Source organism: Choloepus didactylus, chromosome 8 (genome assembly GCF_015220235.1).
Source record: "Choloepus didactylus isolate mChoDid1 chromosome 8, mChoDid1.pri, whole genome shotgun sequence".
Lineage (NCBI taxonomy): Eukaryota > Metazoa > Chordata > Mammalia > Pilosa > Megalonychidae > Choloepus > Choloepus didactylus.
The window spans coordinates 13,088,751-13,114,416 of NC_051314.1; the positions used below are offsets into that span (position 1 = coordinate 13,088,751).

At 42.0% G+C, this 25,666-nt stretch overlaps 1 pseudogene; it reads left to right on the forward strand.

The window, feature by feature from the left end:
• The first annotated feature begins 21,171 nt into the window (after positions 1–21,171).
• Positions 21,172–25,431, forward strand: LOC119542543 (annotated as a pseudogene).
• The last annotated feature ends 235 nt before the right edge of the window (positions 25,432–25,666 follow it).

Sequence of the window (25,666 nt, forward strand, 5' to 3'; positions counted from 1 at the left end):
ATAGTGACAGAAAGTAGAGTCCAGTTTATCGGGGGTGGGAGCAGGGGCAATGGGGAGTTAATGCAAAATTAGTGTAGGGCTTCTTTTTGGGGAAAAGAGAAATTCTAGTAAAGGATGGTGGGAAGGGCACTGCATCATTGTGAATGTGATTAATCTCACTGAAGTGTATGTTTGGGAGGGTTTGGGATAGTAAGATATATGCTATATGTATGTTTCCACAAGGAAAGAAGGAAGAAAGGAAGGAAGGCAGAGAGGGAGGGAGGGAGGGAGGGAGAAAGAAAAAAAAAGAGATAATGACAATTTAATGCAATACATGATAAAAGATGGGATCTAAGAAAGAAGGAGAAAGGGGCATTATTGACACATAAGAAAAAATGGAATATAGAATGTAAGCTTTATATCAACATTAAATTTCTTGAACTTGATAATTGTCCTTAAGGTGACTACATAAGTGAACATTGTTCACAGGAAAGGTACATGGGTATATTATATTTTCAAGGAATATGATGTATGCAACCTGTTCTCAAATGTTCAGAAAGTAGATGGATAAGATAAAAAGATGATAATGATAGATAGATGATAGATAAATAGATAGATAGATAGATAGATAGATGATAGATAAATATAGATAGAATGATACAAAGGTGGCAAAATGTTAAAATAGGTGGCAAAAATGTTAAAATAGGTGTATCTCAATAAGGAAATAACAAGCTGTAGAACTGTAACCCATAACGTTCTTTCAAATTTGCTCTCTAACTACTTGTCAAACTGTACTTTGAAAGTTATCATTGTTATGTATGTATGTTGAATTTAACAATAAAATTGTATTAAAAAATTGGTGGATCTGAGTATCAGGGATAGATGGTGGTATGTGGAGTTCTCTGTATGGAGTTTGTATTATTTTTCAACTATCTTGTAGGCTTGAAATTATTTCAAAACAAAAGGTAAAAAACATTGAAAGTGGCTTACAAAAATATACACAAAGAAAAAATTTTTTAATGTGGAAAGAAATGAAAAATAAGTGTTGGCAAGGATGTGGAGAAATTAGAATTTTCATACATTGTTGGTGGAAAAGTAAAATGGTGTAGCCACTGGAAGTCTGGTGGTTCCTCAAAAAGTTAAACCTAGAGATACCACATAACCCAGCACTTCCGCTCCTAGATACATACACAAATGAACTGGAAGCAGGGACTCAAGCAGATTTTTGTACACCAATGTTCATCACAGCATTATTCACGATAGCCCCAAGGTGAAAACAGCCCAATGTCCATCAATAGATGAACTGATAGGCAAACAACATGTTGTATATGCATACAATGGAATATTATTCAACCATAAAAAGGAATGAAGTTCTGATACATGCTACAACATGTAAGAACCCTGAAAACAGTATGCTAACCAAAATAAGCCAGACACAAAGGACAAATGCTGTATGATTCCACTTATATGAAACATCTAAAATAGGCAAATTCTTGGACACAGAAAGTAGATTAGAGGTTATAAGGGGCTGAGAGAGGGAGAAATGGGGAGTTTCTGTTTGGGGTGATGAAAAGGTTTTGGAAGTAGTGATTATGGTTGCACAACATTGTGAATGTAGTTAATGCCACTGAGTTGTACACTTAAGAAAGGGTTATAATTGCAAAATATAATGTTATATATACTTTACCATAATAAAATATTTTTTAAAAAGTAGCTGTGTGATTTTCAACAAAGGTATCAGGACAATTCAGTGAGGAAAGAATAGTCTCTTCAACAAATTGTGCTGGGACAACTGAATGTCCACATGCAAAACAATGAAGTTAGACCTATGTCACACCATACACAAAATTAACTCAAAACGGATGATAGACCTAAATGTAAGTGTTAAAACTGTAAACTCTTAGAAGAAATTTTAAGAATAAATTCTTATGACCCCGGGTTGGGCAAAGACTTCTTAGATGCAACACCAAAAACACAAGAAAAAAAATTAGACTTCATCAAAATTTTAAACTTTTGTGCATCAAAAGACACCATCAAGAAAGTGAAAAGACAACTTAAATAATGAGAGAAAATATTTGCAAATCATATATCTAATAAGGGACTTGTGTCTAGAATATATAGAGGTCTCTTACAATTCAATAATACAAAGACAAATAACCAAATCAAAAATAAGCAAATGATCTAATAGACATATCTCCAAAGAAGAAATGCAGATGGATAATAAGCACATGAAAAGATGTTCAATCATTAGCCATTAGAGAAATGCAAATCAAAACACAATGAGGTCGAGGAAAAGAATGGTGAACTGTGGTGTATGCATACGATGGAATATTGATCAACTACGAGAAGGAGTGAAGCTGTGAGACAGGCAAAAAGGTGAATGGATCCTGTACACAGCATTTTGAGTGACGTATGTCAGAAATAAAGGCAAATACTATAAGGCCTCACCAATATGGACTAACTACAATGTGTAAACTCAGAATTGAATCTTAGAACACAGCCTAAGAGGGGAACAATTATTGTAATGGTCCCTAGATTGTAAGCTCTTACAGCAGTCAAATCTATTCCTGAATTGTAATGCCTGTCTCCAAACTTTGAGTTGCTGATCCCTTAGTGTATAACCTGATTGGTCTCTAGAACATTGGGTATCTGTGTTGCACCTGAAACTCAGAGCTAGAGCTCAACAGATATGAATGTCAGTATTAGCACATACAGCAACTGTTAAAAATAAAAATAAAAAGCTGAAAAAGAGCCCAGACTTCAATTAGTGATATGAATGAAGCAGATCTGGTTAAGACTAGGGCAAATCGGGCCAAAGGATAAAGGTCGAAACTGACTGTGTTTTAAAACTTCAACTTCCATATGAGACCAAGGGAAGAGATGTCTATTTGGTGCAGGATCTTTATTTTCTAAACAGTATAACTCTACAGTCAGTTTGTTCAAACACCACAATTACATGAAACTTTGAATAGGAAGTGAGATATGGTAGGTTTGTATAGGTTAGAATGAAATAGTGACCATCCTAAAGTAATTTGGGCAGAGAATAAAAATATATTTGCAAGGCCCCCCTGAGGAGCTGGGGGAAAATGCAGAAGAGTTGGACCTCCTCACCTGGACTGATGCTGATGTTGTCACAGACATTGAGGACTGGTGGTTTCATGTGCTGAGCTCTCGATCATGGGACATGCCCTTATGAAACTTTTACTGCAAGGGAGAGGCTACATTTGCATATAATCATGCCTAAGAGTCTCCCCCTGAGTACCTCTTTGTTGCGCAGATGTGGCCCCTCTCTCTCTCTCTAACTAAGCCACCTCGACAGGTGAACTCACTGCCCTCCCCGCTACATGGGACCTGACTCTCAGGGGTGTAAATCTCCCTGGCAACACAGGATATGACTCCTGGGGATGAATCTGAACCTGGCATCATGGGATTGAGAACAACTTCGTGACCAAAAGGGGGATGCGAAATGAAACGAAATAAAGTTTCAGTGGCTGAGAGATTTCAAATGGAGTTGAGAGGTCACTCTGGTGGGCATTCTTATGCAATATATAGGTAATACCTCTTAGGTTTTAATGTATTGGAATTGCTAGAAGTGAATACCTGAAACTATCAAACGCCAACCCAGTAGTCTGGACTCTTGAAGACAATTGTATAACAATGTAGCTTACGAGGGGTGACAATGTGATTGTTAAAATCTTGTGGATTGCACTCCCTTTATCTAGTGTATGGATGGATGTGTAGAAAAATGGGGACAAAAACTGAATGAAAAATAGGGTAGGATGGGGGGATGATTTGGGTGTTCTTTTTACTTTTATTTTTTATTCTTGTTCTGATTCTTTCTGATGTAAGGAAAATGTTCAAAAATAGATTGGGGTGATGAATGCATGACTATATAATGATACTGTGAACAGTTGATTGTACACCATGGATGATTGTATGGTATGTGAATATATTTCAGTAAAACTGGATTTAATTAAGAAAAAAAACACAATGAGGTACCATTTACACCCACTGGGATGGCTATAACAGGAAAGATAATAATAAGGGTTAATGAGGATGTGGAGAAACTGGAGCCCTCATACATTACTGATGAGACTGTAAAAATGGTACAGTCACTTTGGAAAACATTTCAACAGTTCCTCAAAATGGTAAATGTAGAGTCACCATATGATCCAGCAATTCCACTTGTAGCTATATGCCCAACAAAATTGAAAACATATTTCCACACAAAAACTTGTGCATGAATGCTCATAGCAACATTATTCATAACAGCCCCAAAGTGGAAATAATCCAAATGTCCATCAACTGATGAATGCATAGACAAATGTGTTATATCTATTCAGTGGAATATTACATGGCAAGAAAAATGTATGAAGTACTGATACATGCTACAGTGTGGATGAATCTTGAAAACATGGTGCTAAATGAAAGAAGTCAATCATGAAGACCTCATTATATGATTGCATCTGTATGAAATGTCCAGAATAGGCAAATCTATGGAGATAGATGGTAAATTAGTGGTTGCAAAGGAGTGGGTGAGGGGCTGGGGGTGGGGTGAGCTGGAGGAAAATGAGGAGTGACTGCTAGTGAGTATATGGTTTCTTTTCGGGGTGATGAAATGTTCTAAAACTGTGGTGATGGTTGCATCTATCTGTGAGTATACCAAAAAACCATTGAATTGTGCACTTTATTCTTTTACATATGGATGTCCAATTCTCCCAGCACCACTTGTTGAAGAGACTGCTCTGTCCCAGTTAGGTGGACTTGGCAGCCTTTTCAAAAATCAGTTGACCATATTACCAAAAGATGGAAACAAACTAAGTGTCCACCAGTAGATGAATGGATAAACAAAATGTGGTATATACATACTATGGAATATTATTTAGCAGTAAGAAGGAATGAAGCCCTGACACACACGACAACATGGATAAACCTTGAATACGTTATGTTAATTGAAATAAGTCAGACACAAAAGGACAAATATTGTACGATCTCACTGATATGAACTAATTATAATATGTAAACTCATAGACATTAAAATAGAATATCGGTTACCAGTGTACAGTATGTGGCTAAAGAATGGGGAGCAGTTGCTTAATATGTGCAGAATGTTTAACTAGGTTGAACGTAAATGTTTGGAAATGGACAGATGTGATGGTAGTGCATTATTGTGAGAATAATTAACAGTGCTGAATGGTGTGTGAATGTGATGGAAAGGGGAAGTTTAGAGTCATACATGTCACCAGAAGGAAAGTTGGAAGTTAAAACATGGGAATGTATAACAGTGAATCTTGTGGTGGTGGACAATGTCTATGATTAACTGTACAAATATAAAAAAGTTCTTTCATGAACTAGAGCAAATGTATGACACTATTAAAAGGAGTTAATAAAAGAGTGGTATATGGGGAAAAGTTGCCTATTGCAAACGATGGACTATAGTTAAAAGTAATATTTCAATACTCTTTCATCAACAGTAACAAATGTACTACACCAATACTATGGGCCAATAATAGGGGAGGATAAGTGGTATGGGAGGATATGAGTTTTCCTTTTTATTGTATTTCTTTTCTGGAGTAATGAAAATGTTCTAAAATTGACCATGGGGTTGTATGTACAACTATGTGATGATACTATGAACCATTGATTGTGTACTTCAGATGGTTTTTATGGTGTGTGAATATATCTCAATAAAATTACATTTAAAAGATCAATTGACTATAGATGTAAGGGTCTATTTCTGAACTCTCAATTCTATTCCATTAGTCAATATGTCTATCTTTATGTCAATATCATGCTGTTTTTACCACTGAAACTTTGTATTATGCTTTAAAGTCAGGAAGTGAGAGTCCTCCAACTTCATTTTTCTTTTCCAAGATGTTTTTGACTATTCAGGTCCCCTTACCCTTCCACATAAATTTGGGATTGCATTGAATCTGTAAATCTATTTGGGTAAAATTGACATTTTTACAATTTTACATTCCAATCCATGAACATGGAATGTTCTTCCATTTGTTTAGGTCTTTGATTTATTTTAGCAATGCTTTATCATTTTCTGAATACAGGTCCTTTACATCCTTGGTTAAGTTTATTCATAGATATTTGATTGTTTTAGTTGCTATTGTAAATGGACTTTTTTTCCTGATTTCCTCCTCAGATTGCTCATTACTAGTTGGTCCAGTTTGCTAATGCTGCCATTTTGCAAAACACCAGAAATGGACTGGCTTTTATAAAGGGGGCTTATTTGGTTGCAAGTTACAGTCTTAAGGCCATAAAGTGTCCAAGGTAAGGCATCAATAGGATACCTTCACTGGAGAAAGGCCATTGGCATCTGGAAAACCTTTGTTAGCTGGGAGGCATGTGGCTGGGGTGTGCTTGCTCCCAGGTTGTGTTTCAAAATGGTGTTCTCCAAAATGTCAGCATCAGCCTTCAATGGCCATCTTCAATAATGTATCTCTAAGCTGCAGCTGCTCAAGTTCTTTCTGTTTGTGAGCTTTTATAGGGCTCCAGTGAACTAATCAAGACCCATGCTGAATGGGCGGGGCCACACTTCCATGGAAATAATCTAATCAAAGGTATTACCCACAGTTGGGTGGGTCACATCTCCATGGAAATAGATTAATCCAAAGATTCCAACCTAATCAACACTAAGATGTCTGCCCCCACAAGATTGCGTTAAAGAACATGGCTTTTTGGGGGAACATAATACATCCAAACTAGCACACTAGTGTATAGAAACACCACTGATTTTTGCATGTTAATCTCATAACCTGCTACTTTGCTGAACTTGTTTATTAGCTCAAGTAGCTTAGTTGGAGATTTTTCAGGACTTTCTAGGTCTAGGTCATATCATCTGCAAATAGTGAAAGTTTTACTTCTTCCTTTCCAATATGGATGCCTTTTATTTCTTTTTCTTGCCTCATGGCTCTGCCTAGAACTTCTAATACAGTGTTGAAGAATGGGAAAGCCTTCTGTCTTTCACCATTGCTTAGCTGTGAGTTTTTCATATATACCCTCTATCATGTTGAGAGTGTTTCCTTCTATTTCAATCTTTCAAAGTGTTTTTTATCAAGAAGGGTGACTGGATGCTGTCAAATGCCTTTTCTGTGTCAATCGAGATGATAGTGTGGTTCTTTTCCTTCTATCTGTTACTATAGTGTATGACATTAATTGATTTTCTTGTGTTGAATCACCCTTGCATACCTGGGATAAAATACATTTGATCATGGTGTATAAGTCTTTCAATGTGCAGTTGCATTCGATTTTCAAATATTTTGTTGAGTTTTGCATCTATATTCATGAGAGATATTGGTCTGTAATTTTCCTTTCTTGTTGTATTTTTATCTGGTTTTGGTAGTAGTCTGATGTTGGCTTCATAGGATAAGGTAGTGTTCCCTCCTCTTCAATTTTTTGGAAGAGTTTGAGCAGGATTGGTATTAAGTCTTCTTGGAATGATTGGTAGAATTCACCTGTGAAGCCATCTGGTCTTGGGATTTTCTTTTTTGGGAGATTTTTGATGACGGTTTCAATCTCTTTACTTGTGATTGGTTTGTTGAGATCTATTTCTTCTGGAGTCAGTGTAGGTTATTCATGTGTTTCTAGAAAATTGCCCTTTTCATCTAAAGTTGTCTGTCTTTATGCAAGAAAAATCAATAAATATCTTGAGATATTTACTAGACAACTAAATAAGTTACCATTTTATTGGCATACAGTTCATAGTATTATAGTATTCTCTTCTGACCTTTTTTTTATTTCTGTGAGGTCAGTAGTAATGTCCCTCCTCTCATTTCTGATTTTATTTGCATCTTATCTCTTTGTGCTGGTTTGAATGTATTATGTCTCCCCAAACACCATTATCTTTGATGTAATCTTGTGTGGGCAGACATATTAGTATTGATTAGATTGTAATTCTTTGAGTGTTTCCATGGAGATGCAACCCACCCAACTGTAGGTGATAACTGACTGGATAATTTCCATGGAGGTGTGGCCCTGCCCATTCGGCATGGGCCTTGATTAGTTTACTGGGGCACTATATAAGCTCAGACAGAAGTGGTGAGCTTGCCACAGCCAAGAGGGACACTTTGAAGAATGCACAGGATCTGAGAGAGGAGCTGCAGATGAGAGACAGTTTGAAGATGGCTGTTGAAAGCAGACCCTTGCTCCAGAGAAGCTAAGAGAGGACAAATGCCCCAAGAGCAACTAAGAGTGACATTTTTGAAGAGCTGAAGCCTAGAGAGGAATGTCCTGGGAGAAAGCCATTTTGAAACCAGAACTTGGAGCAGACACCAGCCATGTTCCTTCCCGGCTAACAGAGGGTTTCTGGACACCATTGGCCATCCTCCAGTGAAGGTACCTGATTGTTGATGTGTTACCTTGGACACTTATGGCCTTAAGACTGTAACCATGTAACTAAATAACCCCCCTTTATAAAAGCCAGTCCATTTCTGGTGTTTTGCATTCTGGCAGCATTAGCAAACTAGAACAGCTGTTCATAGTATTCTCTTAAGGCCTTTTTTTAGTTCTGTGGGGTCAGTAGGATTGTCTCTCCTCTCATTTCTCATTTTATTTGCATCTTATCTCTTTTTTTAACTTGTCAGTCTAGCTACAGGATTGTTAATTTTGTTGATCTTCTCAAAGAACCAACTTTTGGTTTTGTTGATTCCCTCTCTCTCTCTCTCTCATACTCTCTCTCTCTTCTCAATTTCATTTGTTTCTGCTCTAATCTTTGTTATCTCTTTCTTTCTGCTTGCTTTGGGATTAGTTTTCCTTTGTTTTCCAGTTCCTCTAGGTGTGTAGCTAGTCTTTGATTGTAGTTCTTTCTTCCTTTTTAATGTAGGCATTTAGGGCTCTAAATTTCTCTTTCAGCACTGCCTTCACTGCATCCCATATGTTTTGTTATGTTGTGTTCTTGTTTTCATTTGTCTCAAGAAATTTAAGAAGACTTAATATCAATCCTGCTCAGATGTTGTTTAACATCTGTAAATTTGTGCATTTTCTAGTCCTCCACATATTGATTTCCAGTTTCATTCTGTTATGATCAGAGAAAGTGCTTGTATAATTTCAATCTTTTTAAATTTATTAAGACCTGTTTTGTGACCCAACATGTGGTCTATCATAGAGAATGACCTATGAGCACTTGAAAAGAAGGTATATCCTGTTTATTTGGAGAGCATTTCTCTGAATTTGTCTGTTAGGTCTAGTTCATTTATCCAGTTTTTCAAGTTCTCTGTTTCCTTATTGAGTCTGTGTCTAGTTATTCTATCTGTTTATGTGAGTGCTGTATTAAAGTCTCCAGCATAATATTTAAATTTGTCTATTTCTCCCTTCACTTTTGTCAGTGTTCCCTCATGTACTTTGGGGCACCCTATATAGATGCATATTTATTTATGACTGTTATTTGTTCCTTATGGATTGCCCTATTATGGATATTTAATGCCCTTCTTTGTCTCTTATAGCAATATAGCATTTAAAGCCTTTCATCCAATATTAGTACAGCTACCCCAATTTTTTTTATTTCGGATACTGTTTGTGTGGAATATCTTTTTCCAAGCTTTCACTTTCAACCTATTTGTATTCTTGGGTCTAAGGTGAGTCTCTAGTAGATGGCATATAGATGGCTCATATATATATATAATCTATTCTGCCAGTCTGTCTTTTGATTGGGGAATTCAATCCTTTAACTTTCAATGTTATTACTGTAATGGCAATACTTACTTCAACAATTTTATCCTTTGATTTTTAGATGTCATATCTTATTTTTGTCTCTCTTTTTACCCTTTTAGTTACCTTTATCTTCATGTTTTCACACTATTCCAAGCTACTCTTTTCTATCTTTTCCTTTCAACCTGCAGGACTCCCTTTAATATTTCTTTTAGGGTGGTCTCTTGTTGATGAGCTCCCTTAGTTTCTGTTTATCTGTGAATATTTTGAACTCTCCCTTAGTTTTTCTCTTTCAGTATCTTGAATATATCATACTACTTCCTTCTTACCTCATGGTTCCTGATAAGGAATCAGAACTTAGTGTAATTGGTCATCCATTGTATGTAAAGAATCAGTTTTCTCTTGTTGCCATCAGACTTCTCCCTTCAACTTTGGCATTTGACATCTGATTAGAATGTGTCTTGGAGTAGATCTGTTCAGATTTATTCAGTTTGGAGTATGTTGCACTTCATGGATTTGGATATCAATGCCTTTCATATGAGTTGGGAAGTTCTTGGCTATTATTTCCTCAAATATTCCTTCTGCCCCTTTTCCCTTCTCTTCTCTTTCTGGAACACCCATGACACAAATGTTTGTACACTTTGTGTTGTCAGTCAGTTTCCTAAGACTCTGCTCAATTTTTCCCTTTCTTTTCTCTGTCTGATCTTTTGTCTATTTGAATTTGGATGTCTGTCTTCTATCTCACTGATCCTTTCTTCTGCCTATTCAAATCTGCTGTTGTGTGCTTCTAGTGTATTTAAAAAAAAAAACCTTCAAAAATCATTTACTGACTTGGAGTATTTACTCTAGCAACAGTCATCAGCAGTTTGTACCATAGAGACAAAAGAGTTATCAGTCATCATTATCTTTCTCTGCTATCCTCATCTTGTGATTGTTTATTACCTCTGGATTTCATGTTTAATTACTGGTCTAGTGTATTTTTAATATCTGCTTTTTGTCTTTTATTCCTTTAAGATCTATTATTTTTCTTTGCATGCTTTCAAATTCTTCTTTATGCTCACCCAGTGTCTTTTTAATATACTTTTTCCCTTAATATCCTTTATCTCTTTAGCCATCTCCTTGAATTGGTTTAGATTTGTTTGAACATCTTGGATTAGCTATTTCAGATTCTGTATCTCCTCTGACTTTTTGATTTGGCCCTTCGACTGGGCTATATCTTACTGTTTCTTGATATGGCTTATATTTTGCTGATGTCTGGGCACCGGATTATCTTGGTGAGTTTACTCTGAAGGTCAGATTCTCTCTTATCAAAGCATTTATTGTTGATTGGGTTTGTATTAATGCTCTTCTTTGACAGTTGGTTCATCAGTATTAGCCAATCAGGGCTGGGCCAGGGACCTACAAAGGAGGTACACATTAGTTCCACAAGGCCCTGGGGAGACGGTCAGGTAAATTCACCCAAAAAGCCTTTAATTCCACTCCCCAAGGTATGCTTTCCTGGCCTGTCCAGCACATGGCCTTTTAATCTTCCTAGAGGTGTGCTTTCCTTGCCTGCCAGCAGGTGGCTGTCTTTGGCAACCAATTCCCTTCAGCCCTCAGAAGACAGGCTCTTCTTAGCTGTCAGCTCCAGACAAAGCTGTACACTTGCCAGGTCAGGGGGGGTTGAAACCTCTGGCCCCCACAATCCAAATTCACAGGCCAAAAGCTAGAACAGTGCTATACTGTGCCCCGCCCTGTTCTTGGGAGAGAGGACCTTCACTGCCCTTTCAGTCTGCTGCTGCTTGCCTCCAAGGATCAGAGACCCTGAAGCATTCTGCCTTGAGAGTGGGGGATGGATGCCAGGAGCCAGGGCTGAGCAGGGTTACTCAGGATCTCTCATTGCAGCTTCTCCATCTCTTCCTCCCACACTTTCCTAGGTGTTGTACAGCACTATCCCTAATCTCCAGGGCTCCAGAACCATTGCTCCAGACAGTTTCTGCTTGTTCCCTAGTTGTTTTTCTGGGAGAGAAGTGAGCCCAGCCTCTCCCTAATCAGCCATCTTGGATCCTCAAATTGTGCACTTTAAATGGGTGAATTTTATGGTATATGACTCATATCTCGATAAAGCTGTTTTTTAAAACAGTGGTTAGGGGCAGGGACCTTTGGACATAGGAAGCATGTAGAAAGAACTGCACAGCCTCCTCTCTGGTCATCAGGGTAAACAGCCAACTCCAGATATTTGCTTCCTACTCCTTGTCTCCCTTTTTGCCCTTCCTCCTGGGAAACTCATCAGCTACATCTTGCCAACCACTTGGAGGACCAATCATGGGGCTGTCCATTGGGAACCATTTTGAACACTTTTTCTCTGAAAGGGACTTCCTGGGAACACCCCACTATCTGACCACAGTGTGAAGTTGGGTTTTGGCTGGTTCCACTGACAATTTTGGAATCAGTGAGTTGGAAGTGTTTGCACCTTGGCTCAGCCACTGAAATGCTGTGTCATTCAGTAAGTCTCCTACCTGCTCAGTGCCAAATGGTAACTGGAGGAAAACAAGCCTACCTCAGGGATTCTCCTTGCTGTGGGTTTTGTTTTCTGAAGCAAAATTATAGTAATGCACATTTGTACACAACCTTTTTTACATACATGCCTTATCTCAGCTGACCCCATGGGGCAGGTATATTACCCCTAGTGAGAGATGTGGCAATGGCAGCTGGTAGTGTTGGGGGACTCCCCAGAGCCATCCACCTGGCGCAGTGGAGCTGGTTCTCAAGCCCAGGCCTTCAGCTTTCTGGCTCCAAGTTCTCTGCTGCCTCTTCCCCACTGGGCTTCCCTGTGAGGAGATTTTCTTCCAACTTCCAAAATGTATCAAAGAAAGCCACTGTTCCAGTTTGCTAATTGTGCCAGTTTGAATATATTATGTCCCCCAAAATGACATTATCTTTGATACAATCTTGTGTGGGCAGATGTATTAGTGTTGATTAGATTGTAATTCATTGAGTGTTTCCATGGAGATGTGGCCCACTCATCTGTAGGTGATAACTCTAACTGGATAATTTCCATGGAGGTGTGGCCCTGCCCATTCGGTGTGGGCCTTGATTAGTTTACAAGGGCACTAGATAAGCTCAGACAGAAGGAGAGAGCTTGCTATAGCCAAGAGGGACACTTTGATGAATTCACAGGAGCTGAGAGAGGAGCTGCAGCTTACAGAGCAACATTTTGGAGACGGCCTTTGAAAGCAGACTTTCGCTCTGGAAAAGCTAAGAGAGGACAAACGCCCCGAGAGCAACTAAGAGTGACTTTTTTGAAGAGCTGAAGCCTAGAGAGGAATGTCCTGGGAGAAAGCCATTTTGAAACCAGAACTCTGGAGCAGTTGCCAGCCACGTGCCTTCCTTGCTAACAGAGGTTTTCCAGATGTCATTGGCCATCCTCCAATGAAGGTACCCAATTGCTGATGACTTACCTTGGACACTTTATGGCCTTAAGACTGTAACTTTGTAACCAAAGAAACCTCCTTTGTAAAAGCCGATCCATTTCTGGTGTTTTGCAAAAAGGCAGCATTAGCAAATGGAACACTAATGCTGCTGTTATGCAAAATACCAGAAATTCATTGGTTTTTATAAAGGGGGTTTATTTGGTTACAAAGTTACAGTCTTACGTCCATAAAGTGTCCAAGGTGAGGCATCAACAATAGGATGCGTTCACTGAAGGATGGCCATTGGCATCCAGAAAACCTCTGTTAGCTGGGAAAGCAGGTGGCTGGCATTTGCTTGATCCCAGGTTGCGTTTCAAAATGCCGTTCTCCAAAATATCAGCTTTCAACAGCTGTCTTCAAAATGTTTCTCAGCTGCAGCTAGCGTCTGGGCCTGTGTGGCTCTTTTTAAAGTACTCCAGTAACCAATCACGAGCCATGCTGAATGGGTGGAGCCACACCTCTATGGAAATTTTCCAATCAAAGGTATTACCCACAGTTGGGTGGGTCACATCTCCATGGAAACAACCTAATCCAAAGGTTCCAACCTAATCAACACTAATATGTCTGCCCCCACAAGATTGCATCAAAGAATACGGCTTTTTCTGGGGAACATAATATATACAAACTGGCACAGCTACTTAACTTTCAGTTGGTCTCAACCCTTGTGTTTTCAGTTCTCAGAGCCAGCCCTTCCCAGGCCGTCCCTTTGCCTTTTGCCTGCTGGTGGCCCCTTTACCTCTTCAGTTCAGCAGCACCTGGATCCTTATTTCACCCAACTGGCTTGCCCTGTGACATTGGAAAAATGTTTGCAGAAAGGACTGAAGTGGGGTGGAATGAGAACCCAGTTCTGTTTAGAAGAAATTTAATCCAGGATTCTTTAGTATGGCAAATGGGACCCTTCATGATCCAGCCTTGGCCCACCTGTTAGGTCTCTGCTCCCACTCCCTATTTCCCTCTTATGCCCAGAGCCACGGGTTCCTACAATCCAGGGGCTTTTGCATGTGCCGATCCCTTGAACTTCTTTTTTTTTTTTTTTTTTTTTTGCCTGGCCACTTCTTAGCTGTTCCTCAAGAAGCAGCAGAATGGCCTTCTCCTCCAGGAAGCCCTCCCTGCCTTCCCTCAGTTCCCTACCCTGTCCTCCACCAAACATCGACCACAGCACCTATTGCAGCAGATGCTGTAGGTGCCCACCCAGATTGCTGCATCCATCCTCCATCTGCTCTAAAGTGTCGGCTTTATGGACTCAGAGCTGCCCCCCACCCCCAGGGGGCCCCAGGTATCCTCAGGTGAAGAATTGCCCTTGACTGATAGGAGCCTCCTTGCCAGGGAGGTTACCACTCCCTCATCTAATCCACAGTCAAAGCCTGAAATGGAGATGGAAAAGGCCTGCCCTCTGGCCTCAGGGGAGCCACTCTGCGGCCCCCCACCCCCACCTCCACCCCAGTGAGTCAGACCAAGGCTGGACTTGACCAGAGACCCCCTGGTTCAGCTCTCTCTCCTCACGAGCCTGCTTCACTGCCTCCATTGCAGGTATATGCGAACCAGCACCCCTCCCTGCGCAGACACCATCACGTTCCATTCTGGTCCGTGTCTCCTACGCTGGATCTTGGAGGCTTAATTTATTTTTGTGTCCACACCTCCCAGTTCCGGGCCTGGCACAGCAGAAGCTCAGTGTTGGATTCAGTCCCTCCAGCTCCTGAATGGTTACCAGGAACTCTCAGTGAGATTCTGCACCGTCCCGCCCCCTTCTCTTTCTGCCCCTGCCCGACCCCGCCGCGCCCCATTTCCTCTCCCGCATCTTCTCAGCACCCTGTCTCCCTCCTCTGTTCCACCCCCCTCAGCTCCCCAAGCGGCAAAGAGAAAGGTTTGTCCAAGCTGTTTGGGGTGTGGGGGGCAGGAGGAGCGGCCAGACTGACACACACACACACACACACACACACACACACACACACACCACACACACACACACCACACACACACACACACACACACACACACACACCCTCCTGCTTCTTGATTCGCAGAGCTGAAAGAAGCGGTCTGGCCAGCACCGGCCTGGCTGGCTGGGGGCCTGCAGGGCCCAGGCCTCCCGGGTGAGGGTGTGCACGCCCCAGGGACCGGGCAGCACCAGCACGCAGGGCCTCGGCAGGCGGCCCTTTCCGATCGCTGCCCCTGACGCCCCCTGGCGCTTTCTTTCGGTGCATCTGAACTTCATCGACGGGCTAAGAACCACGGTGCTCCCTCTTTTTCATTCATTCTCACCTACGCCCACAAACCCCCGGTCACCGTCCCCGGAGGAAGGTCTGGTCTCAAGGGTTATCGTCTTTCCAGGCAGCCTCCAGCTCCCGCAGCAGCTGAGTCTGCGCCTCTCCCCGCGACCCCGGAGGGCGGCGCGCGCGGCTGAGTCAGAGGGAGCTGGGAGTTGTTGCAGAGATCGTCTCCAGCCGCGCAGAGCAACCGGAACAACAGCGATGAAATGTACCGGAGATGAATGTGCTTAATACCACCGAATCCTATACTTGAAACGAGTTAAAACGGAAAGGTTATGTTGTAGATATGTTACCACAATTTAAAAAAAAATTTTTTTTAAATACCCTAGAGAGAGGCTCACCTTGCACTAGACTTCCCAGGCTAATCTCACCCAATTCCCCACAGCCCACCTAAAAGGCACACCTGTTGGTTCTGCTGTCCCAAATCCAGTCTCATTTCCCCCTAGGAGACCCAGAAGCCCCTGAGCTTCCAGCAAGCTGACAGCCCTGGGGTGCAGAAGCGGAGTAGACGGATTCGCATTGATTGGTCCCAGGCTGCGCAGAGTCAAAGAGCGGCATCGAAACCCAGGCAAAAAAGTCCTGGGACAAAGACATTCATTCCTTTTTTCTGGACTTGAAACCTGATATAGGGGCTAAGAAAGGATATCCAGCTTGCTACCACGTGAAACCTGCGTCTGAAGCCAACCCTGCAGAAGAGAGAGGAGAGACAGAGAGAGAGAGAGAGAGAGATTTAGAAATTTCCAGAAACTGAGTCCTGGTTATATCTTGGAGTCCTGAATCCAGCCATACCTGAAACTGGAAACTACAGTGATTTTAGCCTTCTGTAGCTCACTACACCCCTTTTGCTTAAGTCAGTCTGGGTTGAGTTTTCTGACACTTCAGTAGAAAGAATACTGATCAATACAGGTATTCACACCGTATTTCATCAATTCTAAGAACTTTTTTCTCTGTATTTAGCATCTCTGATATTGGTGTGTGTCTTGCAATCAATGGAACCACCATTTTGTTCGCAAATTTGAGAGCTTGCGCATACACTGTTCATACTGTCTTCACTTCTACTGGGTTAGAGGCACTGTTGGAATTGCATGTACTGAATTTGAGAAGATCATACTGTGATTCAGCATTCAGATAAAAAGACTGCAGAGAGAGAAAGGCAGGGATCCTGAGCAACAGAGAGCGAATTTGATATTAGTGCAACCGAGAGTTAAGAATTAACAAATAATTATGATTACTGATTCATTATATAGATGCTTTTCTTACTTTCTTGTATACTGTAAAATAGCCAAAAGGAAATTACTGACATTACTGAACTGTAACCCAGCTGTCTTGATCTTTGGTAATGATTGCATAACTATATAACCTTTATCTTGTGATTGTCAAAACCTCCTGACTGGCCCCGCTTATACTCCCTTACCCTGTATTACAACTTTAGAGTCTTATGATCACAAAGACAGCTGCTAGTGTTTATTAATGAGGGAACTTGAGTCAGCCCAGAACCAACCCTCCCCAATTACTAAGCTATCTACTAGACAATTAGATTGATACCAATCAATCTGAACATGCACCATAATTAGCTCATCTCTAACTTCCTCATCTCTAGCCCTTATATTCATTATCCTAAAGCCTGTCCATCTTTTGATACTATAAAACTATCAAGAGTTACTACAGTTTGGGGAGACAGAGTTTTAGGCCGAGAGGCTAGCTGATCTCTGGCTTCATGCTTAGAAATAAACTTTCTTTGAAACCCCAGTGCCATAGCTTGGCTGTTATGCACATTTGATTGGTACTATTAAGGAAACAAACAGGAATGACTGCTCTTTTCTTGCAAAGCCATGTGCAAGTGCTTTGCAGAGCCTATGACGGGAAGATAATCCATGCATAGAAGAAGTTTTGTACCTGAGATATAGGTAAAAAGATCGACTATCTGTCAAACGCCAAGTAGCGCAATAGAAGGCGGAGAAATTGAGAAATCTCGCGGAAGAGATGAGAGAGATTTCAAAGCAATGAGAGTTGCTGTGACTGCCTCGTGACTTGCCCAGGACCATTTCAGACGGTGTCACAGGGCAATGGTCCGTGTGTTTTCTTGCTCATATTGGAATATATTCTCATTGCCAGTTTGCAGATGTGTTGCCAAGTCCTTGCTCAAGGTCACAGGCTGAGTCTGGAACACCATGGACCTAACCATTATATCAGAGCACCCCCCACCCTGGGTTCCCACTGGGGAGTGGAGAGTGGGGACACCTTCTGCTGCTCTCGCACTGGGTTCATTAGCTCAGCCCTAAAGAGCGACCCCACTTCTCACAGACCTCTGTGTCTACAGCCTAGCACCACTACACTGTGCCTTGGATTATAGTTTTCTCCTCTTCTAAGCATTTTAAGATATATAAAATGCTTAAAATAGAACAGGATTTCAGTAGATATTCTATAGTTATTTCTCCATACAAAAAGCAGCAGTAATTTTCCCACTAGTTGTCTTTCTAGTAAAAACAATAGCCATGATTTATAAAGAGGTAGCATGGACAGTGGTTTAGTACATAGACTCCAGAGTCAGACTGTTGGGTTCAAAGCCCACCTCTGCTGCTAACTGGCTGTGTGACCCTCGGCAAGTTGCTTCAACTCTCTGTTTCCTCATCTGTAAAATTAGGATAAAAATAGTATTGACTTTGTAGAGATGTTGTGAGGATGGCACACTAATTTATTATTTAAAAAAAACAAAAATAAAAAACCTTTACCGAGCACTTACCATGCACCACCTAGACATGGCTCAGTAATTCCTCACTTTCTTATTAGCTCTTTTACGCTTTTAAGAAGACACTTTGCATATTTTGCCTGACTGTTTAAGCTGCCTTCGGTGGGCATGTTGGTATGAATTTCCTAGTCCACCATGACCTCAAGCATAATTGTGATGTTTCATATCCTGCTCTTTGCAAGTGAAATGCAAGTTCTGTGAAGTGGGGGTTTTTGTCTCTTTATTCTCTGATGAAACCCAAGTACCCTGACCAGTGCCCGATAATAAATAATAACTACTTTTGGAATGCACAAAGAAAGGAACAAGGCAGAACTGATGAGCCCATGGAGCGCTGGGGCCCCAGCCTGGGAGGGCATCATCCCTGACCTGCATGGAGCAAACCAGCCATGGACTCAGCCGTGTGGGCCTCCTGGCTGGGAGCAGGATGCTGGCAGCAGACAGTCTGAGTTCCAATCACAGCTCCACCACCTACTTGTGTGACCTGAGCTAAATCACTTCACCCACCTGGTCCTCAGTTTGCATCACTGCATGGGGGAAATAATGAGTTAATGTGTGAAGGAGTCAGAACAGTGCTCGTCATGTGCCATGAGTAGGATGAAGGAGAGTGGATGTCACGGCAGCTTCGGCCCCTGAGAAGTTCTCATTTCCTTTCTGAATGCCTTCTTGCTCCCATACTGTTTTCTCTGTTTGGGGAGGGGCCAGTGCAATACCTCATTCACTCATTGTTTGATACAATCTATTAAGTGTTGGCTAAGAGCTAGACACTGTGGTGGGACTGGGAAGATAAATGTAAAGAACTAACAACAGCTGGTCTCCTGCTATGGGCAGGGAACTCCGCAGTGCTGCTTTATCTCATCTCAGCTAATTCTCCCAACAAATCTGTAAAGCAGTCTACCTGGAAGATCTGGAAGATTCTGAAGCTGCTCCCTTCCCGTCCTCCTCATAGGGGCTCATTGCAAAGCTTTTTGTGGATCTGTGGCCCAGCCTTGGGTCCCTTTTTTTCTGCAGGCCTAAAGGGCACTATATGGGGCCAGGAGAGATGAAGCCAGGGAATTTATTCGAACTCTTCTGGAGAAAGAGGCCCTTTACAAATTTTGAGGTTAAGAGGACATTTTTCTCTCTTCCCTATGGGCTTAAACAGACTTCTTTTAAAGAATTAAAGTCTGATCTTGGGAGCAGCATGTGTCTGTCTGTGTTTGCTCCAGATATTCCCTAGACAAAGTGCATCTGCAATTCACACAGGTGGCTGAAAGCCATGGGGACATTTTGAAGGGTTCCTGCCTGCTCTTCCTTAAAAGTCCCTTTTTTTTAATCCCAGACTATACTGCAGGATGCCAACCACAAATGCTCATTCAGACCCTCAAAAAATATTTATTGAGTACCTGCTCTATACCAACTCAGACTAGGAAAAATGTGCTGCCAGAGGGAAGGGGCTCTCCTGACAGCGGGGTTTCCTGAAAGGTAGGTAGAGATCCGCTGCAGGGCAGGTAGAAAAGCAGGACTTTGGAGAAGGGACCAGCCTCTGAGAATGGGGGGCAGATTAGGACCTGGAGGTCGCCCAGTGGGGACCCGCTTAGGAAGACTCCATTGCTTAGTTACCTTCCCCTGGTACTTTGGAACAAAAGCCACTTAACCCAGGGATCTCCTGGGGTCTCTCTGTGCCTGGGAGGTGAGGTTAACATTCAGGAAGCAAACCCAGCCCCTTCCCTGGCTCCACAAAGCAGCTACTCAGGTCAGCTTCTCACAGATGTAGTCCAATCACGAGCGATTCAAGAGGGGTCACATCCCAGGACCCTCACTCTTCCTTCCCCATGTTCCAGAATATTCTTTCTCTTCCTCTCATAGGAGAATTCCTGGAGTACTCAAGCCTTCAGGGGCCCTGCTTCTCCCCCATGTGGACTTATCAAGGAATTTCTTTTTTCTACACAAATTAGCACCAACGCCCTTTGATGGGGTGGAGCCAGCCAGAGTGGGAGGTGTCTCCTCAGAGCTGGAGGCCAGGGGACATACCTAGACAGGGGAGACTCAGGAGGCACTGGGAGAGAACGTCAACTTTCCCACCAAAAATCAGAGAAAGCTGAGCCCTGCTGGGGACGGGGAAGGGGCTGAGGTTTAACCTACATTTCACAATGGGCTGGTTTAACCCTAATTTACAGATAAGAAGACTGAAACTCAGGGACACCCAGTACATTACCTAAAGCCACCTAGCTAGCAGGGCAGAGGCAGACTTTGAAACCATGCCCGTCTTTCCACCCAGTTACCCTGCTTCTATTTGGTATGAGTTTCTCACGAAGTGTCTGTGTTATTACCACCTACACAAGGCACATTTTGTTCATCTACGGGGAACTGGTAATATAATGTAAGTGTAATATAATTACTTAGCTCAACTCTAGTCAGCGTTTTTGTGGCTGGCATTTTCCGCCCTCTGGTTTTCTAAGACTCAGCTTTGGTGGGGCATTGTGTATCTCTGTCCATTCAGGCAAGAAAAACTATAATCACTTTAGAACAATTTAGCCCATAAAATGAGGCTCCACGTATAGGCAAAAAATAAATAAATAAATAAAAATAAAAATAACTTCAGAGTACTGTTCTAGCCAGGTAGAACTTTGGTTAGGAGAGAAACCAGTATAACCTGTCTCGCCATGCAGAGTAGAAATAGAGTTCCACCTCATCGCTGGAGGCCTTACCTCCCCTCACTTTGTGATTTGTCCCCAAAATGCTGAGGGCATCAGGTCTGGCTCGATCCAGGGATTTCAATAATGTCATGAGGAGCCTGCTTCTCTTTCTCTCTCCATTTTTTGTCCTGCTGGTCACTGTTGAGCTTCATTCTCAGGTCTTCTCTTGCCACCTGACAGCAAGATGGTCACTGGTTGCTCCAAGCCTATATTGTCCTCCTAACTTTAGAAGTTAGAAGAGAGGAGAGAACATCTTTCCCAATGACTGGAGAAAGTCCCAGGGAGCACTCTCATTGGCCTACCCCAGAGGGAAGGGGTACTTTGAGTGATCAGAACTTTACTAGACTGACAAAATACATCTGTGCCATCTTATGTGCTCTTCTGGCAGTATGGACACTGCTGACCAACCTGCATCAGTTGGAATGCTTCTGGTTGCAAGTAACAACAACAACCAACTCAAGTGGGCCCAAACAGTGAAGAAATGTATTATCCCACATGAAGGGAAATCCAGCAGCAGGGATTTCAATAATGCCACTGAGGAGCCAGGTTTTTTTTCCCATTGTCCCCCTCTGCTATCTCATTGTCAGCTTCATCATAAGTCTGGTTTTCCTCATGGTCATAAGATGGCTGCAGCAATTCCAGGCATCACATCCAGATAAGGTCCTCTGTCTCTTTCTTAGCAGCAAGAAAACCTTTCCCCAAAGCTCCTCAGGGGATTCCTGGGTAAGTTGGCCCTTCCTAAACCAGTAACTGTAGGAGAACTTGGGGCTTTCTGTGGTTGGACTAGAACAAATATTTTAGGGGGAAATGGAAGACTGGGAATCAGCCATGAATTACCCTTCTCTGGGAGGGCGAACCTGTAGAGTAAGAGATTAAAAAGACATGTTTAGTTGCAAAATGCTAAAAGCTGGCAAATCTGGGTATGTGAGTGTATTAGTTAGGGTTCTCTAGGGAAACAGAATCAATGAGAGGTACCTATGAATATAAGATGAAAGTGACTCATGCAACTGTGGGTATGCACGAGTCCAAATTCTGTAGGGCAGTCAGAAAAATGTAAACTCCAATGAAGATATGCAATGAACTCCTCAGGAAATGAACCGGCAACTTTGATGAACTCCTCAGGAAATGAACTGGGATCTTCGACGAACGTATTCGATGAACTACTCAGGAAACGAACCGGCAACTTCGATGAACTCCTCAGGAAATGCTTCGCTGGGCAGCCGAAGAAGAAGTGAAGGTCCTCTATCTGTCTTGCTTATAAGTCTTCAACTGATTAATTGGATCAAATCCAGACAATTGCATTCTCTCATTGTGGAAGACACGCCCTTTGGTGAGTCATCAGTCACAGCTGCAGCCAATTGACTGATGAATGAATAAACCAGCCTGTTGGTTTATTAACCAGCCACAAATGTCCTCGCAGAAATTGTTAGGCCAGTGCTTGCTTGACCAGACAGCTGGGCACTATCACCTGGCCAAGTTGACACATGAACCTAAACATCATAGTGAGTATGGGGTATATTGGAGTTCTCTGTGTTGGTTTTGTATTATTTTTGCAACTGTCCTATAAGTTTGCAACTATTTCACAATAAAAAGTTTTTTAAAAAGACACATTTTAAAAAAAATGGACAAAACTAAACAACAGTGTCTAGATATACACATGTGTGTGCTTAAACTATATAAAAAAACAAAGAAAGTGATTCCAAATAAAAGCGAGTCCGGTGGTTGCTTTTTGGGAGGAGGGAGGGGCTGTGATTGGGACAGGGCGCTTGGAAGGGCTTCTGGGGAGGCTGGCAAAGCCCCATTTCTTGACCTGGGAGGTGGTTTCAAGTGTATTTGTCATATAATAATAATTCATTGCACCCAACATTTGTTTTGTATGCGTTTCCATATTTGTGTTTCATTTTACAATAAATTAAAAAAAAAAAAGTAACATAAAAAACACACATCTTCTCACGTTACCCGCTTTGCCCCCAAGATAAAGTCCAAGGTTTTACTCAAAGCTCACAAAGCTCTGCCTAATCCAATCTGCAGTCACTTGAGGCCCCTAAATGGGGAGGGGAACAGAATGCAGAAAGCAGGTCAGGCTGGCAGGGCAGGGGCTCTAGAAAGAGGAATGGGGCAAAGGAAGCTGTATTAGTTAGGGTTCTCTAGGGAAACAGAATCAATGAGAGGTGTCTCTGACTATCAAATTTGTAAAAGTGACTCATGCAACTGTGGGTATGCACAAGTCCAAATTCTTTAGAGCAGTCAGCAAACTGTGAACTCCAAGGAAGATGTCTGATGCACTCCTCAGGAAACACTTCACTGGGCAGCTGAAGAAGAAGTGAAGGTCCTCTGTCTCCCTTATAAGTCTTCAACTGATTAATTGGATTAAATCCAGCCAATTGCATTCTCTCATTGTGGAAGACAAGCCCTTTGGTGAGTCATCAGTCACAGCTGCAGCCAATTGACTGATGATTTAAATAAACCAGCCTGTTGGTTTATTAACCAGCCACAAACGTCCTCACAGCAGTGGTTAGCCAGTGTTTGCTTGACCAGACAGCTGGGTACTATCACCTGGCCAAGTTGACACATGAACCTAACCATCACAGAAGCCAAAGGAGGAGGCCCCAGCACTGAGAAAGCCAGGACTGGGTTAGCAGAGCCCAAAGACACAGCGGCCTGATGGTGAGCAGCAGAGAAGGGCTCCTCTCCGCTCCTGGTTTGGTAGTGTCAGCAAGAGGAGGATGGGGCAAACTGTGCAGTGCACAACTACACCAGCACAGCCCCTCAACCTTCAGTTTGTCCTATGTTAGACTGGCCCTCTGCCCTTGATATGCATTATATTTTCCCTGAATGTTATTTTTCATCTGTTTGTATTTTTCCAATTTATTTTAGTTCGTCTTTTAAGAAGCTTATAATCCTCTGTGGACCAAGGGTGTATACAAAGCATGTGTTCCGGTTTGCTAATGCTGCCAGAAGGCAAAGCACCAGAAATGAATGGGCTCTTATAAAAGGGGGTTTATTTGGTTACACAGTTACAGTCTTAAGGCCATAAAGTGTCCATCAACAAAGGGTACCTTCACTGGAGAAAGGCCATTGGCATCCACAGAACCTCTGTTAGCTGGGAAGGCATGTGGCTGGCGTCTGCTTGCTCCCAGGTTGCATTTCAAAATGGTGTTCTCCAAAGTGTCTGCATCAGCTTCTAATGGCCGTCTTCAAAATGTCTGTCTCAGCTACGGCTAGCATGAGCTCCTTCTGTCTGAGCTTATATAGTGCTCTAGTAAACTAAACAAGGCCCACGCTGAATGGGCAGGGCCACACCTCCATGGAAATTATCCAATCAGAGTTATCACCTACAGTTGGGTGGGTCACATCTCTGTGGACACTGAACCAATAGGTTCCAACCCAATCCACACCAATACGTCTGCCCCCACAAGACTGCACCAAAGAATACGGCTTTTTCTGAGGGGACATAATATATACAAACCAGCACAGCATACATAAATTATCTAATTTTAAAATAATGGCTTTATTTTTTCTAATTACAAAAGTAATTCTTCATATCTAAATGTGCACTCTTCTCTAGAATATTGTCTTCAATATACTTCAATAAAAACTTTTTTAAAAAGGCTTACATTTTATTTTGTAACTAAGAAAAGATGGACTATAAATGCAGTTTTAAAATTATTCCTTTTTAGAAGAACAGAGTTGGAGGGCTTACACTATCTGGCTTCAAAACTTATTATAGGTTAGAACAGGGCTGGATGGAGTTTCTTCACCCTTGGGTTTGAGAAAAAAAGAACGCCTTTGAAGAGGAATTAGAGGAGGAACATGTGATAATCACATTAGTTCCAATAAAAGAAGAATCTTAAGAGGGGCATCAAATGGAACCAAGTTCTTCAACTGCACAAGTTAAACTGAAGAAGTCTAGGAAAAAGGATTAAGTTCATCTTCCTCAAATGAATGAGCAATTCAAAGCTTGCTCAAAACCTAAAGTACCAACGCTTCCCTTGCCAATCATTTTGCTGCCTATTAATAAGGTACACTGGGACACTTTGCGGAAGGTGTGCCAACATTTTAATTTGAGTACCGCAGGCCTGAAAATAGATGTTCATCTGAGGCTCCAGCAACATGCTTACCCTGAGCAAAAACAGGATATTCCTGACACACCAGAGGAGGCTAAGTTGCAGTCATGTTTGAAGAAATGCAAGATGATGACCAAGACAGCAAAGGGTCAGAAAAGTTGTAACAGAAGGGAGAGAGAAGAAATGACTAATAGAGTTGAAGTTATAACTTCAGCTCAAGAGGCAATATTGGCATCACGGACAAGAATTGCTGCAAGAGCAGCTCAGCCTAAAGCTGTGAATTCATGTCCCATTCCTACTTCTGTTGAGACTTTTTGCTTCGAGCCTCTGGTGTCAGATGGTGTGCGGTCCATGGCCGAGTTCTCCCTGCAGACACCAAGGCTTGGGTTCGCCTGCAGTTCATGCAGGGCAGGCCTGGGGACCTGACGCTCCCAAGAGGATGATCTCTCTCTTTCTGTTACCAGCCTGCACTGTCCCATCTGCAGAAGTAAAGATATTATGTTGTGCCTTGAATGTGTGAAGAGGAATAAGAAGTTAATGAAAAGATTAATTCTAATGGGGAAGGAGAAGCATCTGCTTTGAACACACCAACATGTCTCTTTTTGGACGGGCAATGTTTTAATAAACAGCAAATGGCCGAGAGCCCATAGCTAAATTGACTTGCATCCCAATGACCGCTCTGTGCTGTGTTGTGTCCTCATCATCCTCAGTGTTGGCTGCTTTCTTGAGTATAAATGGGAATTTCTGGATTCTGGACTTGGGGTTTGCCAGAAAGTGGCTGCTACTGCTGCTTTTTTATGAGTTGGGTTTATGAAGA